The sequence below is a fragment of the Acanthochromis polyacanthus genome, chromosome 14 (assembly GCF_021347895.1).
Source record: "Acanthochromis polyacanthus isolate Apoly-LR-REF ecotype Palm Island chromosome 14, KAUST_Apoly_ChrSc, whole genome shotgun sequence".
Classification (NCBI taxonomy): domain Eukaryota; kingdom Metazoa; phylum Chordata; class Actinopteri; family Pomacentridae; genus Acanthochromis; species Acanthochromis polyacanthus.
The window spans coordinates 3,954,585-3,965,222 of NC_067126.1; the positions used below are offsets into that span (position 1 = coordinate 3,954,585).

Below are 10,638 nucleotides of genomic sequence, written 5' to 3' on the forward strand. Positions count from 1 at the left end.
AGTTGCTTTCTCGCCTCTGAAATTATTATCTTGTTGAAGATTTATTCTAATCGTTATTCTCCTCTTCCTAGTTTGGCTGCTGCCCAGCCCTCTCCTGCCCTGCCACCTCCCTGGTCCACCTGGAACCCTCTCCTCTGTTGTGTCCTCCCATCGTGCTCACTGGCCCCGTGGAACGCCTGGCAACCCCACCCGCCAAAGAACCGAAGCCTTCTGTCCGCTCTCTGCCGCCTCACCGCTCCACTCCACCTGTCTGCTCCACCGCTGGTCTCCAGTCTCCATCACTCCCTCCCCAGTCTCCCAGCGCCACCTCCATCCTCCCTCTGGACCTCCAGATTCCCCACCACATCCCTCCCGACACCAAACCTCTCCTCTCTGCACATTAAACCCTTTATTCAGCATCTGTCCTGCCTCTCTGTGTGCTCTCTGCTTGGGTTCTTCCAGCCGTCCTAACAGGTGAGGCCTCCATCCTCCATGGATCACATTTGTTTGTCCAGCATATCCCATAGATGCTCCACTGGATTGAGATCTGGAGAATTAGAGGCCAAGTCAACATCTCAAACTCGTTGTGCTCCTCAAACCATGACTGAACCATTTTTGCTTTGTGGCACCGTGCATTATCCTGCTGAAAGAGGCATAGCCATCAGGTAATACTGTTTCCATGAAAGGGTGTAGATGGTCTGCAACAATGCTTCAGGTGGTACGTGTCAAAGTAACATCCACATGGATGACAGGACCCAAGGTTTCCCAGCAGAACATTGCCCAAAGCATCACACTGCCTCCGCCAGCTTGCCTTCTTCTCTTCGTGCATCCTGATGCCATGTGTTCCCCAGGTAATGCGCTTACACCCAGCCATCCATGTGATGTAAAAGAAAATAGGATTCATCTTCTTCCATTGGTCCGTGGTCCATTTCTGATGCTTATGTGCCCGTAGTTGTAGCTTTCGGCAGTAGAGGGGTCAACATGGGCATTGTGACTGGTCTTCAGCTATGCAGCCCCATTCACAACGAACTGTGATGCTCCGTGTATTCTGACACCTTTCTATTAGAAGCAGCTTTAGTTTCTTCAGCATTTTAAGCAACAGTAACTCCTTTGTTAGATTGAACCACACGGTCAGCCTACCCTCCCCATGTGCATCAGTGAGCCTTGACCTTGTTGCTGGTTAACAGCTGTTCCTTCTTTGGTAGATACTGACCACTGCAGACTGGAAACAGCCCACATAAGTTCTGGAGATGCTGTGACCCAGCAGTCTAACATCACAATTTGGCTCTCGTCAGAATCACTCAAATCCTTAGGCTTGCCCATTGTTCCTGCTTCTAACACAACTTTGAGAACAAAATGTTCACTTGCTGCCTAATATCTCCAACCCACTAACAGGATCCCTGCATAGAGATCTATATATTTCCAGTACATGCAGAGTTACAAGCCACTTCCATGTTGTCTAAGATAAAACATATTAGCAAATGTCACCTTCATTTGAAAATTTAGCACTATTTTTCAATGGCCAGTAATTAAAAATGTGATCTCTGCTGAATCAACTGAACCTTCAAAATGGCATCTTTTTTTTTTTTTTTTTGAGGTGGAAATTACAAAAATAATCAGGTGTGAAGACATTAAAGCCAGAATGTTTTACTGACCTCAGTTTTTGCTTTCAGATAACAAACTCTTTGCTGAATCAGAGATGGTGTAGAAACACTGCTACCTGAAATGACTCAGACTGAGCCAATGATTAGGCCGTACTAGAACAAAAACTGAGTGACATGTGATCAAAGTAAATCCAGTAGATTTGCTGAATTGTGTCTGAACTGACATGGGTTGACACAATTCTCTCTTAGTCCTGTTGCTTTCAGTAAACAGTGGTACCGTTGGGTTTCTGTCATGAAGTGTGAGCATCTGTAGATGGCGCTCTTTTCTCTGACTGTTTATAGCTGTGATTGGTTGCCCATGCTAACTACCTGTCCGAACACTTCAACCAGCCACTTCTGATACACAAAGTACTGTCTGTAGACACATCCATGTAACCTCCTCAACACCCTCCTCCACCTCAACATTTCTAGTGGTGGAAGTAACAGAGTAGATTTACTCAAGTGTTGAACAATTCTAAGGTACTTGTACTCTGAATATTTTAATTCTAATTCCACAAAATTTCAATCTACTGTATTTCAGAGGAAAAATGTTTTGCTCCATTACATTGACAGCTGTACTTAGTAAACTGTGGCAGTTCAGAGCTTTAAGCATGTATTACGTTCTCATCAATGACATGAAATCCGATTATTTTTTGAGTAAGCTCAGCTCTAATTCAGTCAAATAAATGACATGCTGCTTGTGTGTTAATTCATCCATAATTATCAAGTAATACAGCATGAAAATGAAACACTAACAGAGTCCATTATGGTAATGGATACTTACAGACTTACTTAATCATTTTGTTCTTATTAAGATGATCTTGAAATACTTTTACTGAAGCCAGACTTGGAATGAAGAACTTCTGCTTGCTTACTTTACCTCCAGAGTTGCAGTTTTGTTTAAACTGGCTTCAGGTGTATTCTATTAAATGCAATTTAATCAGTCCGCTAAGATGATTAGTGAGTCGTGCACATTATGTACAATTAGTAGGCAGTCTGGATTTGCTATTACTCAAACTGCTTTAATGGATATTTTGGCCACTTGGGGGCAGCAAGAGAAGGTGTAAGCACAACAATTGCTGCAGAGTTGGATGTTAATGTGTCGTCATTTGACCCTTTGGTCATATGACATAGTGATGAGAGCAGGTTTAAGGTGTTACTAGTCGTGACTACAAGCAATGTTATTAATGTCAGTAACTGTTACTTCCTAAACTTGTTGTCTGATAGTTGTGTCTTTCATTAAGGGTCGTCCATCCACAGACAGAAAATGAATTTCTGTTTAGTTAACCCTTTCTTAGTCCTGTTTAATGTCATCAGTAATTCCTATGCTCTTCTCAAAGTGTCTGCACAGTTTGAGAAGCCTTTTATAAGAAAGTATCTAAAAAAAACAAACTAAAAATAATCAGTCTCTAAATCTGTCTATCAACAAACCCTTCTTAGATTTATTTTCAGAGAGGTTGTGCAGACTGTTTATAAGTATTGTTATTGGTGAAAGAGGATCTCAAAGTAAAGCTTTTGTTGTCAGATAATATGAAGTGATAACTTGATTGACAGCGTTATGTGGAAGTAAAGGCTAACATGCTGCTGCACATGGGCTCATGCTGGAGCTCGTGCAGCTGTGCACACACACACTGTAGGTCTGAAAGTGTGCTGTTATGCATACACATCCACAGAGATGGGAAAATGTCCTGCTGGTCGAGGGACAACAGAGGTCACAGCTTCATGTGCAACCTTTCACCTTAACTGGATTGGCAGCTCTCACAATTCAACTCCTGGCTGAACCCAAAGAAGAGCTGTTTTGAAGGGGGACGCATGTCAAAATGACAACAAAGGTTATTTATTACAAAAAATGTATATTCGGACACATTTTCTTTCAAGACATATTTAAATATCATCAAGAAGAATGCTATTGATTAGCCTAGGAATGGAATGGAGCAGCCTCCAGATGCTAGGGACAAGCCAAAGAATGCTGGTTGGTAGTCTGAGGAGACAACTGGATGTGTCTCAGGAGGAGCTGGCTGGACTCAGGAAAGACAAAGAAATCACAATTAGGGAGAACAGGAGGCTACAAGATGACCTGGCCACAATGAGCAGAGAAAAGCAAACGGTACATGTGGAAATGAAGGAGGCTTTGCATGAGAAGGATGAGCTGAAGTTGAGGGTCCACTCGTACATATCTGAAGTGTCCAGAATAGAGAAACTAATGGCCTCAAAGGAGCAGTGCTAGTGCTTCTGTACTTAGCACTAATATTTATGTCTGTTTAATTATTAATCAGCAGCTGCTGATTCATTTAATATAATTAAGGATGAATTGTGTTTTTTCTTCATGAACAAATGACACAAATGATTGACTATGATCAAACCGTTTCCCTTGGAGTTTACTGAGGTAGATATTACTTTACTTTGTATTCATGAAACATGTCATTCATTGTGCCTTAACTGGTTGGTGTTTTCACCACACTGAGAGTGCTGAGTGTACGATTAAGGTCACACAGTATGCTCTGATCCTTTAGGAAAGATAACAAACTTTGTTTTTATGGTTGCAGCCAATCATGCCTGAGAAAGTGTCACACTGGAAGGTCAGAAGTCATTTCTCAGGTGAGATTTCACTGTATCTTGCATGAGTTGACGATTGTTGAAGGATCAATACGTAGACTGAAAATACAACAGTCAGTCACAGATTCTACTTTAACCACAAGATTTTCAATGAAAAGTTACACCTCACTGACTGTAAAGGGGAAGAGGGATCAGTCGCTGTGCCCAGTTTTGATATGTTTCTGTGCTGACATGTTATTATGAGATCAGTGTGTGAACGGGACAGTTGAGCATCAGTCTGAAGAATCAAGAGGATTTTTTTCCAAAATGTAATTTAGAAAAACAAAGAAAAAGTAGATATTTGTGGCTTTAGTCGACAGTGTACCACTTTAGTCCAGACTGACATATTTCAACATTTATGATTCTGGGATGAGTTTGGTGAGGCTTTATTCCTGTGTGGGAAGTCCCTACTGGAGCTTTCCAGGATGGAGAACAATGTCCTTGGCAATGCCCTAGAGGGAGTCCCAGAAGAATCAGAAGAAGAGCAGCCCAGCAACTCCAAGATTGAAAGAGCCAGCAAGTCAAGTGACTTGTTGATCTTCGTGCTCTTGGACAATCACAAGACAATAGTTTGGTTATTTCATACATTACCAGACTAAGCACAACAAAGACTGTAAATAAAACACTCTACACTGACAATTTACTGATTAGTATTCAAGCATAGACACAGATGTTTATTACGATCACTGCTGTTTTTAATGATTCTTCTGCTGCATGTGAGGATGTTTAAATGTTGAGTATTTTGTGTCCTGTGGCTCCTTGATTCTGTTTTCTGTGTCCCTTTTGTTGACAAACCAACAAAACTGCTTCAGCTTCAAGCTATTTCCATTGCCTGTTGTTTCCAAGGCCCTCAAAGCTGTATGTAAAAACAGAGCAGGGATTCAAAGAGAGTCCAGTGGCAGAAACCAGGAGCACTTGTTCTCCAGTAATGTTTCTGTTCACCTGAGTGTGCTTTGATCATCAGTGAGAGGAGAACCTGAAGTCCACAAAAACAGGACGAGGACCTACATGTTCACATGATGATGTGCAGTACGTCTCAACATGGAAAGACTGGTGTGGATAAGAACCAGAATGCCTTTTCCATTGGTAAAATATTCTGTCACACATCATCTCCGGTGATCTGAAAATAGTCTCTTTAGTGTCATAGCAGGCCATGTGTCCTACAAAAAAGCCCTGAGAGACACAGGCATATTCTTTTGTTTGTTTGTTTTACCAGACTTAGTTTAAAAGATCCAAAAAATTCTGTAAATATGATTCGAGCGTACTGCTAGCACCTTTCTTAGCTTAGGTTACTTCCCATAAATATGGACTATTTCCGCCCTGTGACAGACTGGTGACCTGTCCAGGGTGTCCCCTGCCTTCACCCAAGTCAGCTGGGATAGACTCCAGCACCCCCCATGACCCTAGAGAGGATAAAGCGGTGTATAGAGAATGGATGGATGGACTATTTCCTTGAAAACAAAAAGACAATTCCTACCTGTAGACACCCCTACTTTATGGACACAGATGTTTTTTTGTTTATTAGTTTTAGCAAATAGCACAGGTGTTGTGAGCTTCAGAGGTGGTGGTTATCACCTTTCAGCAGACACATGCCTGCTCTTTCAACCCGTTTCGTCAGCAAACACTTCTTTGGTGAGCTTTAGAGATATTCATGGAAGATTTTGTTACCTTTCAACTGAGCCAGGCTCCATGTTTCCTTCTGCTTAAGTTTTTTGCTAAGCTAACCATTTGCTAGCTGTAACATGATATTTAGCAAGCAGAAGTTATTGGATTGTGTATTTGGTTACTGCTCAGATTTTTTTGTAGTGGGCTTTAGAAGCACTGGTCACATTTTGTTTCCTGTTGGTCAGAGCCATTCTAACTATTCTTCTGCCATTTTCAGTCTGTTCCCTAAGCTAAGTTAACTTAACCTAACTAGTTGGGTTTTTAGCTTCTTATTAAGTGTATTCAGTGTCTTCAGGCCATCACTGACAAGGGCTTTATGGGTTTAAAACACTTCTTGTTGGGTAGCACATATTGTCAGTGTTCCCATGTCTGCAGGGGAGAATCAAAGTGTCAAACTATTCAATTATTAAAACTATTTCATAATAAGGCTTCTAAATGAGTTTGAGTCTGCAAACATCCCTTCTTTCACTTAATCAATAAAATTACAATTTGGGGAATGAAAATGTGACTAATTTTAAATGTAAACACACTTAAAGGATATGAGGCTTCTTTCACAAAATGATTTCCTTCCTCACAGAGTTTCAACCTGCTTCTGTGAGTGTGCTGCTCTGATAGTTCTACTGGAGCTCAGAGGCAGGTTGACATTTTTTGATTTATTTTTTATGTAATTTTCCATATTGGGTCTGCATGTTTTAATTGTAATGTTTGTATTTATCTGGCTGATTTGTGACTTAAGCTGCTGTTTGATCAGTGTATTTATTTGAACAGGTGCCAACTCTCACACACACACTTCAGCTTTCACCAGTCAGAGGAAGGGATCGATAATGAGGCTACAGGTGTTGGGAACTTTAAAAAGAAATGGGTAAATAAGTAACACTTTGGTATCATATATAAGGACAAAATGAAGCTAATCCCACCTTCAGAGACTGATTGTCCTACACAGGTAGTGCAGCTGATTGCATGCAGGTGAGCAGACAGCAGCCATGACTCCTTCTGTTTATCTTGAAACTAAACTGAGTGAACTCCTGCTGTCTGTTTTATTGTGAACAGATTGAGGTGAGAAGATGAGCTCCATGCAGGTGATTTCACTGACTCTGCTGCTTGGTGTTGCAGCCAGCGCTCAGGTCTGAAAGCTTGGTGTTCAGGCCAACTTTGATGCTACCAAGGTGAATACTAAACTTACTTTGCTACTGTTTTTGTCATGAGAAATGCTTACGTGTAGAATCACCAGCCAAAGGGACAAGGCTGAATGTTCAGTAGCTGATGTGGTTTACTTAGGTTGGTAAATCTTCTGCTTCCTCTGCACTACATTGGTAAGTGATATGAGATCCAGAAGCTGCCAACAGCCTTCAGAAAGGTGAGTGTGGCACTGCCACATACAGCCTGAAGAGTCTGGGAGTCCTTGGGGTCTTTAACAGAGAGCTGCTGTGAGTACATGTTACCTAAAATGTCAATATTTTAGATTTGAGCTTTTGAATGTATCATTCCTAATAAAAGTCATATTTTCTAATTGCATCTTCTTGATCATTTTACTTGGCACAGTCTTTGAAATAATAAATATCAGAGTAAATAGAGACTTTTAATATTGTGCAAATCCACACAACGATCTCTATTTCAACTGTTCTTTTGCATCGGGGCTGTTGAATGTCCTTGACCAAACTTCTGCCACATGAACATAAAGGATCACAGACTGATTCTGTGCACTGGGTTCAATTGATGAAAGAAAGTATTTTGTGAAAACAGGAGCACAGAATACGTCAATATTTCAAAAGTTAGGCTTTAAGTTAAAAGAAACGAATGACTAAATGAATGTTTGCTTTGTGTTTAATGTTTTAGTAAAGATGGAAACATTCATTCCATCGTCGGTGCTGCCAAGGTCAAGGATCCTGCTGAGCCTGCCAAGCTGGAGGTCTCCTTCTCAGGCAGTAAAGAAGCTCAAAACATTCCACATATATTCTATGACTATAGATGCTAGTGTCTCATATTTTTCAGCAGCTTTAACTCGTCTTTCCTGCAGCCCCTCCTGGTCCCCACTGGGTCTTGTCCACCGACTACGAGGGACACTCTCTGGTCCATGGCTGCACCCACTTGGGCCTGTTCCACATGGAGCTGTCCTGGATCCTGAGCAGGGAGCCCACTCTGTCTGAGGAGACCATGGAGCAGCTGCACAGCATCCTGTCCTCTGCTGGAGTCAGCGTGGAGAAGATGATCCCCACCAACCACCATGAGACCTACTGCAGGGCCATGAACCACAAACAAGAGATGCTTCTGTTTCAGGACTGTCAGACTGCGTTTATGGTGCTACTGGTCATGTTGATGATACGTTGTACCAAGTCAGTGCAGTAAAGTTGTAAAAAGAAATGCATGCTGTGCTGTATTTATCATGATATTGTGCACTACGTTCACAAGCCTCCATGTCTTCTGGTTGTTTCCATGCACATCAATTCATTTCATTTTCCCACCAATCAAATTTGAGTTCTTTTAGATTTGCTTCTTGCTTCCAATCTTTGAAGGGCTCTAATCTTTGTAAAAAGTCTTTCCAAGTTTATCTGAGTGTTATAGAGTCAGTCACATGAGGCATTCTCAGTACTCCAGATGTAATGTAATAAAATAATAATCACATTTATTTATGGAGGAAAAGAGGCAGTGGGAGCAAGAGAGACAATAAATGTGGAACATCCTACTTACTGAAATACACAATCTACCTAAACATCGATCATCTTTGTCCAATATTCAGACTCTAAAACAAAAATCTGTTCAACTTAAAGCACATTAAAAGCAGATACAATTAAAACAAAGTAAAGCTAGGAAACTTACAAAAATTGTGCAATAACTAATAAAATACATGTTTTTTAACCAGTAATTTAAAGAAGTGACTGGAAGCCTCAGATTCTCAGTTCAGTAAATTCAGGTTTCATTTTGGGCTTTAAAGACTGTGATGTTGATTCACTTCTTACGAGTGTACATCACCATGGTAACTGATGCTGAACATCTGACTTGCTCAGGAGCAAGTTGTGTTTAAGTAAACACATCAATGGTTAAAACACTATTTTTTGTCTACTGGGAAAAAGGCTATTTCTGTCTTCTTTTTTTAAAGGAACAGCATCTGTAATTTCATTCTACAACCTAGAGATGTGTTCCACTGATTCAGCTGACATAACTGTAGACATGTTCATGTCTTTATGATGGAGCAGGGATATTAATAAGCCTGTTAACTTACAGATTCACACAGTCAGCAGTTGTTTGGTTTCTCTTTTTATGTCACAGCTGTGTTGCTTTCCTGTATTGTGTTTTAATTGGTCATCTGGTGCCAACACCGTTCCTTTCATACAAATACTCTCATAGCTTGATTTAGGAACCCTCTGTAGACTCAGCCAGTTCCTGTGTGTGATTGTGCTTCTTTGGATAACATAAAGATGTCCTGGGTGTGTGTCATTTATGACTAATTCTGAGTGCAGCGCTACTAATTACACAAAATGAAAACTGTATTAAGGATAGAATTTACAAAAGGGAACAATGTATGTGCTGCAGAAATAAAACTACTGCACTGGAAAATAAATATTTTCAGTGATGAACAGCATAGCAAGGAGAAATCACTAATATTAAACAAAAACATGCCACTTTTATGACAAAAATGAGACAGAAAACATAAAAAATGAGACATTAAATGACCATAAAGAGGCAAAACTGTCCAAAAGACACATAAAACAACAAAATCAAGACACAAAGTGACAAAAACAAGACGTAAAATGACCAAAATGAGACATGAAATCACAAAAATAATGATTCAGAAAAACAACACAAATGAGACACAAAATGGTCCCAAAGACACATAAAATGACCAAAACGAAACCAAGCGACCAAAACGAGACAAGAGACTGAGAATAAAACTAAAGCTGCTGGATGAATAAATAAAGTCAGAAACAGTGGACAGAGGAGGAAGTGGTTGGAGATCCATTCAGCATGGAGAAACATCTGATGGAGTAGAGAGAAAAAGGTCTGGAAACATGGAGACAGAAAAACATCTGCAGGAGATAAAACAACCAGAAAGAAACACAAAATGACAAAAACAATATGGAAACCAAAAAAAAGGAGACACAAAGGAACTAAAGCCGTCCTGGACACGTAAAATGACCACTTCATAGGTGAAAATACTGGTTTGATTATCCTCGCCCATATGCAGCTGACCCGCTATTAACCTACCATACATCACAAAATAACACTGTAACTAAACAAACACACAATTAATGTACCCTTAACCTTATAGTAAAGCAACAATTCATTTATAGCTCCTACATGTAGCGCTCGTATTTTCTTCAGTTTCAGTCCTGCTGGTGGCGCGCAGCTATGCTAGTGTCGGTTAGCTTTCTTTAGCTTCTTTTAGCTTCGTTCAAACCTCCTGACATTCATTATAGACTCTATAATATAATATAATATAAACTCTATAGGACTGCACAGTGGAGTAGTGGTTAGCACTTTCACCTTACAGCAAGAAGATCCCCGGTTCAAATCCCGGCCTGGGCCTGGGATCTTTCTGCATGGAGTTTGCATGTTCTCCCTGTGCATGCGTGGGTTTTGTCCGGGTACTCCGGCTTCCTCCCACAGTCCAAAAATATCCATCCATCCATCCTCTATACACCGCTTTATCCTCACTAGGGTCATGGGGGGTGCTGGAGTCTATCCCAGCTGACTCGGGTGAAGGCAGAGGACACCCTGGACAGGTCACCAGTCTGTCACAGGGCTACATATACAGACA

At 40.8% G+C, this 10,638-nt stretch overlaps 1 pseudogene; it reads left to right on the plus strand.

The window, feature by feature from the left end:
- Window positions 1-5,978: 5,978 nt before the first annotated feature.
- LOC127537007 (apolipoprotein D-like) lies at window positions 5,979-9,457 on the plus strand (annotated as a pseudogene).
- The last annotated feature ends 1,181 nt before the right edge of the window (window positions 9,458-10,638 follow it).